Source organism: Apium graveolens, chromosome 5 (genome assembly GCF_009905375.1).
Source record: "Apium graveolens cultivar Ventura chromosome 5, ASM990537v1, whole genome shotgun sequence".
NCBI lineage: Eukaryota > Viridiplantae > Streptophyta > Magnoliopsida > Apiales > Apiaceae > Apium > Apium graveolens.
In genome coordinates, this window is record NC_133651.1 from 67,368,260 (window position 1) to 67,376,125 (window position 7,866).

Consider the following 7,866-nt stretch of genomic DNA (forward strand, 5'->3'; position numbering starts at 1 on the left):
CGTTACCCGATAATTAAATCCTCAGATAAACAAAAGCTAGATCATTTTATAGGATTTGATTTGTAAATCTTTGTAGAAGCTAGGAACTTTGTTGTTCTTAGATTGTAGCCAGTTAATTTATTTACCGCGCATAGCAACACCCCCGAGGATTTATATACGAATATATACTTTCCCGAATATCTTGTGTTCCTTGTGTTTATCGTTCCAAATACTATTCCTCTCAAGAACACGAAACCACTAACCGAGCACTAAATCTTATATCCGCTAAATATTCGAAATAATTTTTAATTTAGTGAATATCGTATTCAAACCCCCCTTCCATGATAATTCGGGACCTAACAATAATGTTATTAACTGAGCATTTACACCATAAATTGTATATATATCCAAGGTCTTTGTTCTGGTACAAGCAGTGTCATCAGTCATGGTAGTGGTCCAAGAAATGTCAGCTAAAGTGATTTTCAATCAGAGAATTACTTATGTAACAAGAAGTATCACCCACCCTATAACACTGAAATGTTTAGGCATCAATTAAAAACATTTACTAGTTATCATTGTTTGATACATGTCATTGTTTGATTGATGTCATTGTATCAAGTAAAAGCAGTAAATACATGTCATTGTTTGATAGCTAGCTAGGTTTAATATTATGTTTTTGATAGTAGTATATTATGTGCATAGCATAGCTGATTGATATATCATGTTGTTAAACAAATTATTTAGACTTGATTATAACCTACTTTTATGTTTTGATGAAGGTGGTCATCTAATCTTTCATTCACTGATAGCGGTTCCGATTTAGTGGCCAACTAATCAACTATCGCTTGCAGTTAGATGTCCTGGCCAATTCCCATTTCACATGGCAGCCTTATACTGATGAGATTATTGCCGCCCTACCAGATCACCGTAAAGATAGTAGAAATATTTGGTGTTATAGTGGACCTCTTATCTATTTCTGTTTTGTGGAACCAAGAGAGTTGTCTCCGTCAATTTGGTATGGTACAGGACATACCACCTCCTGCTACTTGTTCACGGGATCTTCATAAGATCAATTTGAAGGCTAAGACTGATGTAAATTGGGCTACAAAGCATCGTGATCATATAGCTCACTGGAATAATAGGAGGATGCATATTTATGGTAGTGAACATGTTGGTTGTGGTGTTTTTGATAGTTACTACACATAGTATTCCTCCATTACTTTTCGGTATCTTACACGCGTCAGTGGCGGATATTCTTATAAGGTAATTATAATTAAATGTAATGTATGTCTAGAGTTTATTGAAGTTAACAAATCTCCATTAAAGCAATGAAGATCAAGAAAGTAGATGAAACTGTAACAAAATTGTATACGCACAAGACTGTAAGTCTACATTTTAGCTGAGAGGAAAAATAGAAATGATTACAGAATATTGTAACTGAATTAAATTACAAAAGGTCTACTAAAAGACTATTTATAGTTTGACTTGATTAGACTACTAATAAAGACTACTAGTATTAACACTCCTCCTTCAGATTGGAATGTGATGAAGAAGACAACACGTTCAATCTGGAAAGCAGATTCCAATGAGCTGAACGAGACAATCCCTTAGTTAGAATGTCAGCAAGTTGATAAGCACTAGGCACGTATACCGGCTGAATTAACTTCATTTGTACTTGTTCCCTGACAAAATGACATTCAGTGGCAAAATGCTTAGTTTTCGGATGAAAGACAGGATCTGCTGCAATATCAAGAGCAGCCTGACTGTCGCTGTATATCACAGTTGGATAAGACTAAGGAATAAGTAATTCTTTGAGCAACAAGTGCATCCAAGAGAGATCACAAGCAGTATCAGCCAGTGCACGTAATTCAGACTCAGCAGTAGATTTAGAAACAACTCTTTGTTTTTTAGAATGCCATTTCACTAAAGAAGTACCAAGTAGTATACAAAAACCAGATACACTTCGACTTGAATCAGGGCAATTAGCCCAATCACCATCACAGAAAGCCTGCAGTTGCAAATTTAAAGTTGCAGGGAAGAATAATCCCTGAAAAGAAGTGCCTTTAAGGTATCTAAGAACCCTTTGCACATCCAATAAATGAGGGACCCTGGGGACTTGTAAAAACTGACTTAAGTGATGAACAATATAAGCAATTTCAGGTCGTGAAACAGTGAGATATAACAATTTACCCACGTATTTCCGGTAAACTGAAGGATTATCTAAAGGAAGACCTTCATCTAAAGATAATTTGACATTAGTGTCCACAGGAAGAGATAGAGGTTTACTATCTTCAAGACCAGCATCTACTAACAAGTCATGGATGAATTTATGTTGGTGAAGAAAAATTCCAGAATCAGAACGAGTTACTTCTAATCCCAGATAATACTTCACTAAACCTAAATCTTTTATAGTAAAAGATTGATCAAGAAAAACTTTGACTTGGGAGATAGTCTCAGAACATGTACCAGTCAAAAGAATATCGTCAACATAGACCAAAGCTATGACAAAAATATCATGACGATTAAAGGTAAACAGGGAGTAATCTGCAGTTGTTTGTTTGAAACCGAAAGTAAGTAAAGTTGCTCCTAGTTTCTCAAACCATAACCTGGAAGCTTGTTTTAAACCGTAGATACTTTTATTGAGATGACATACAAGAGGTATAGCAGAATTATACTGAGGATGGCCCTGTGGAAGTTCCATGTATACTTCCTCGGGTAAATCGCCATGTAAAAAAGCGTTATTTACATCAAGTTGATGCACATGCCAAGACTTTGCTGAAGCAATAGAAAGAATGGTCCTAACAGTAACCATTTTGGCTACGGGTGCAAAAGTGTTGTGATAATCCTCCCCTGCAGTTTGGGTGTAGCCTTTGGCCACCAAACGGGCCTTGAATTTATCAATAGCACCATTAGCTAAGTACTTGACTCTGTAAACCCAACGACAACCCACAACCTTTTTATTCTGCGGTAAAGGCATGAGAGTCCATGTATTGTTTGACTCTAAAGCAAGTAATTCCTTTGACATAGCCTCAATCCAACGAGAATCAGTTATAGCTTGGTTATAGTTGTAAGGTTCCTTAACAACATCTTTACTGACAACACATGAATAAATTGTGCTAGGAATTTTAGAATAAAGACTAAAACCATATTTAGTTGCATCAATTGGACAATCTTGCAGGACTGAAGTTGCAGAAATGCAGTTATTAGCAGAAGTGGTAATAGAAGAAACTGTATAATCTTTAAACCAAGAAGGCTGGATTTTTCTGCGTAAAGATACACGAGGGGCTGGAACACTGGGCATGACAGATGGTAATGTACCGGGTAAATCAGTAGAAACTGAATCAGGAGTAGTGAGGGTAGGTAATGAAGAATCATTAGAATTTTGTAATGAAAGATGAATTTCATGAACAGGAGTGTCAAATTCATGACAAACTGGATCAGGAGGGATGAAAATGGGGGAAGATACAGAAGGCTGAATGGAAGGAAATTGAGTTTCGTCAAAAATTACATATCTGGAAACATGAATAGTTGATGTGATAGGATCATACAACTTATAACCTTTTTGATGGGATGGATAACCTATGAAAATTGTTTTAAGGGCACGAGCAACCAACTTATCACCTGAATGAAGTGACATATAGGCAAGACAACCAAACGCCTTTAAATGACCATAATCAGGTGGTTCTTTGAATAATTTGGCATAAGGAGTATCAAAATTCAACTTGGAGTTTGGCAATCGATTTATCAAATAGGTAGAGGTAAGTAAATAGTCTCCCCAGAAATTGGTAGAAAGTTTACTTTGAAATAAGAGTGCTCGAGTCATTTCAAGAAGATTTCGATGTCTTCTTTCAATTTTACCATTTTGTTGGGGGGTATATGGGCAAGAAGTTTGATGAATAATTCCATGTTTGGAGAAAAAAGAAGACAATTCTGAGTTTACAAACTCTCGACCATTATCTGAACGAATGCACTTAATAGAACGCTTAAACTGATTTTGAACATAAAAATGAAAATCCTGTAAAGCCTGAACAACGTGTTGTTTAGTAGGTAGAAGAATTGTCCATAAGGCTCTAGAATTGTCATCTAGGATTGTAAGAAAATACTTGCAACCATTGCAAGTTGAGGTATGATAAGGTCCCCATAAATCACAATGCACAAGATCAAAGATGAAATCAGAATAAGAATGACTGACTGGAAATGGAAGTTTGCTTTGCTTAGCTAAAGGGCAAGTATCACAAGACAGTTTATGAGAATCAGATTTTAATCCTGACAACAATGGTATTTTTGACATAATTCGACTAGGGACATGACCCAACCTTTGATGCCATAACAAAGGTATAGATGCTGTAGCAATAGACAAAGCAGCAGGAAAAGAAGTAGATGAAGTGGAAGAATTACCAAGTTGATTTTGAAGCTGATATAACCCTCCATCAAGTTTACCAAGAATCTGAGGACTGGTCTTGGACTGGTCCTGCATAACACACTCGTTAGGAGTAAAGTAAATGTGAGAATTAGTCTGTGAAGCCAATTTGCTAATAGAAAGCAAATTAAACTTGAAAGAAGGAACTAAGAGAACATCATGAATAATAGTGGTAATTGGCTTTAGCATAACAGATCCTGAATGAGTGACAACAGAAGTCTCTCCATTTGGAAAGTTAACTGAAATTGGTTCCGGCAAAGCCTTAATGTCATGCATTGATTTACTGTCACAACTCATGTGATTGGTAGCTCCAGTATCAAGTATCCACACATTGCTTGATAAATCAGAAATAGAAGTCAAAGAGAATGTTGTACCTGCCACATTGTGTCCATATGCAAAAGGTATGGAAGAGACTGAAGATTGAGGACCAGTACCATTCTTAGAAAGACACTGCATTAGTGTATTCATTTGTTGCTGCAGAACAACCATCTGAGAATTCAAATTAGAGGAACTCTCTGATGCAGCAGTTGGATGAAGAGAAGAACTAGAATCAGAACTTCTAGAAGATGTACTGATGTGCATAGCATGATCAGATTTATGAGGCTGTGAAGTCTGGGGATTAGAAAAAACTCCAGTAGGCTTATTAAAGGGCCTTTTCTTGCCTTTGTTATTAGGGTGATAAGGATGATCCAAAGGATATCCTATCAACTTGAAACACTTATCTCGTGTGTGGTTTTTACCATGGCAACAGCTACATTCCAAAGAGCCAGAACTAGAAGGCTTATTTTGATGCTGAAAATGTTGTTTGGGCAAGCTAACCATCATAGCCAGTGGAGAAGATGTAGTATGAACTTGACGTTGCCTCTCTTCTTGTTTAAGCAGCATATAGGCTTGATTAACAGAAGGCCAAGGGTTCATCATAAGCAAATTTCCTCTAGCTGTAGCATAGCTTGTATGTAAGCCCATAAGGAATTGAATCAGCCTCTTCTTTTCTAGTTGTTCTTCCCAGTTTTTAGTGGCACCACAAGTACACTTAACAACTGGTTCTAAAGCACATAATTCATCCCATAGACCTTTAAGCTTGTGAAAGTAAAACTCAATGGAATCATTGCCCTGTTCTAACTTGAATAATTCTTTTTGTGTTTCATAGAACTTGTGACCACTAACAACCGAGAAACGATCATTAAGCTCATTCCAAACATCAATGGCGCTGTCCATATAATTCATGCTATTGCTAATATCATCCGATACAGTGTTAAGAATCCATATAATTACCATATCACTAACTCGTTTCCAGTGCGGAAAAAGCGAAGAATCAACAGCAGGAGCAACAAAATCACCAGTTAAAATGACAAGTTTATTCTTAGCAGAAAGTGCTATTTGTAAAGAACGTTTCCAGCTAGCAAAGTTATCAGATCCAGTAAGCTTCTTAGATATCAAAATCATACCAGGCTGATCATTATTGTGCAGAAATAATGGATGCGTATTGACATTTATACTGGATATATCATCTGTGTTTGAAGAAAGAGGATCTGAATCACTTACTTGTGTAGTAGTATTGGTAGGGCGATGAGAATGATCACCTGACACAGCATTGGCATACGATTGATGTCGTGCAGAAGCCATTAGAATCACAGATAAGTGAATCGATCGTATAAGATCAATTTAAAGTAATCGAGAAAGATTGAGAGAGATCAATCAATCAAAGATTGAGAAATATTGAAAGAGAGATAGGGATCGAGATCGATTGAGAAGATAAAATCTGAGAGAGATCGAGATCGTAAGAATAAGATCGAAAAGAAAAATGAGAACAGATCGAAAATCAATCAATCACAAGAAAATAAACGAGAAGTATATGCCGAATTGCTCTGATACCATCTAGAGTTTATTGAAGTTAACAAATCTCCATTAAAGCAATGAAGATCAAGAAAGTAGATGAAACTGTAACAGAATTGTATACGCACAAGACTGTAAGTCTACATTTTAGCTGAGAGGAAAAATAGAAATGATTACAGAATATTGTAACTGAATTAAATTATAAAAGGTCTACTAAAAGACTATTTATAGTTTGACTTGATTAGACTACTACTAAAGACTACTAGTATTAACAGTATGTATTTATGTGTGTTCTAGACCTGTCTTGGAATTTGTTGTAGTTAATGAATGTCTACTTGTTTTTATTTTTCCTACAACTGGATTTGTTGGATTGTATTGATCTAGTACATAAGGGGGAGATTACTGGAGATATCCTTGCTATTACCGCTCGTGCTAGAGATGTCTTGTAAGATAAATTTACTTCTGTTTACTATCAAAATTTCCATGTTGAAGATCGACGTGTTAACGAGGCTGAGCTTAAAGGAAAGAAAAAATGGGTTGGACATAGATGTGGTCGGGGAGGGGTCAATGCTCTATGGAAGAAAGGAGTGCAGCTTGATGATGATGATCTGAATGAAGAAGGATATGATCATGAAGGTGTTCATTTGGGTGATGAAGGAGATGATCATTTACATGACGAGGGAGATTTGTATATTGGTGAGGCGGTATTGTGGATGATCAGGTGAGGCAACGCGAAGCAGATGGTACAATTCTTGACGAATATGAGAGATCTTTTGTTCCAAATTTTAAGTTAATCCCATCAAATGACTCTTTCTTCATGTCTACTGATGTGCCTTAATCACCATCGCCACATGAGCAAGCTGATATTAATGTTACTTTGCCACTATCTTTGTTGACTCAGAATCAACATCAAGAATTGTCCGTAGATCCGATAAGCGGACTCGTAAGCATGGTGAACGTGATGGTGGGAATGATGATTAAAAAAAGATACTTCGTTATAAGCGGCGTCGCCTTGTGGAAGTTTTTATAAGTTGAATTTCAGAATTCCAGTATATTAGTGTTCAAGTTGGTTTGCTTTACTTGGTAGTAGATTAGCATTTATGTTGATATATAACTGTTAGAACATTAAATATTACTAACACAATATTCGACTATTTATGATAATTCAGGAAGAAGTATCAATAAGCCGATGATAATCTTATGAAGTGTATTTGATTGTTTAAGGTAAATACATCTATTAGTACATAAGTTTTTTTTCTTTCATTGGTTTGGTTATATGCACTTGTCTAAGTATTTGTTTTGGCCTAGTTGATTCTCGATTTTAGTTAGGTGACTATTATTTTGGATTGGCTGACAACATATACCAGTAAAAGTAATATTAATTGAATTCCATTGCTCACATTGGACCAGATGTGTATATGGGCCTGCCCCCTGACTTGCCCTCTGTTATCTGGTATACGTAGAGCATGTGAACCGACCTAGAACCATACAGTAACAAATAATAGCAGTAGCTCCATTGAGCAGTACTAGAATCTATCACGGATATATAGTTAAATAATTTACAATTAGTGTTTTCTACTTTTACGTTTAGATTTTTAACTTATATATGTTCTTGATCAGTACCTTTCTTT

The 7,866-nt window shown here is 36.1% G+C and overlaps 1 long non-coding RNA gene across 1 annotated transcript; it reads right to left on the minus strand.

Annotated features, from left to right (window-relative positions):
- Nucleotides 1-1,294: 1,294 nt before the first annotated feature.
- Nucleotides 1,295-5,433, minus strand: LOC141661513 (uncharacterized). The gene is made up of 3 exons (XR_012549988.1): nt 4,774-5,433; nt 4,378-4,450; nt 1,295-1,661 (listed from the first exon to the last, which is right to left on the minus strand). It is a non-coding gene; the product is annotated as an uncharacterized LOC141661513 (long non-coding RNA).
- Between the last annotated feature and the right edge of the window lie 2,433 nt (nt 5,434-7,866).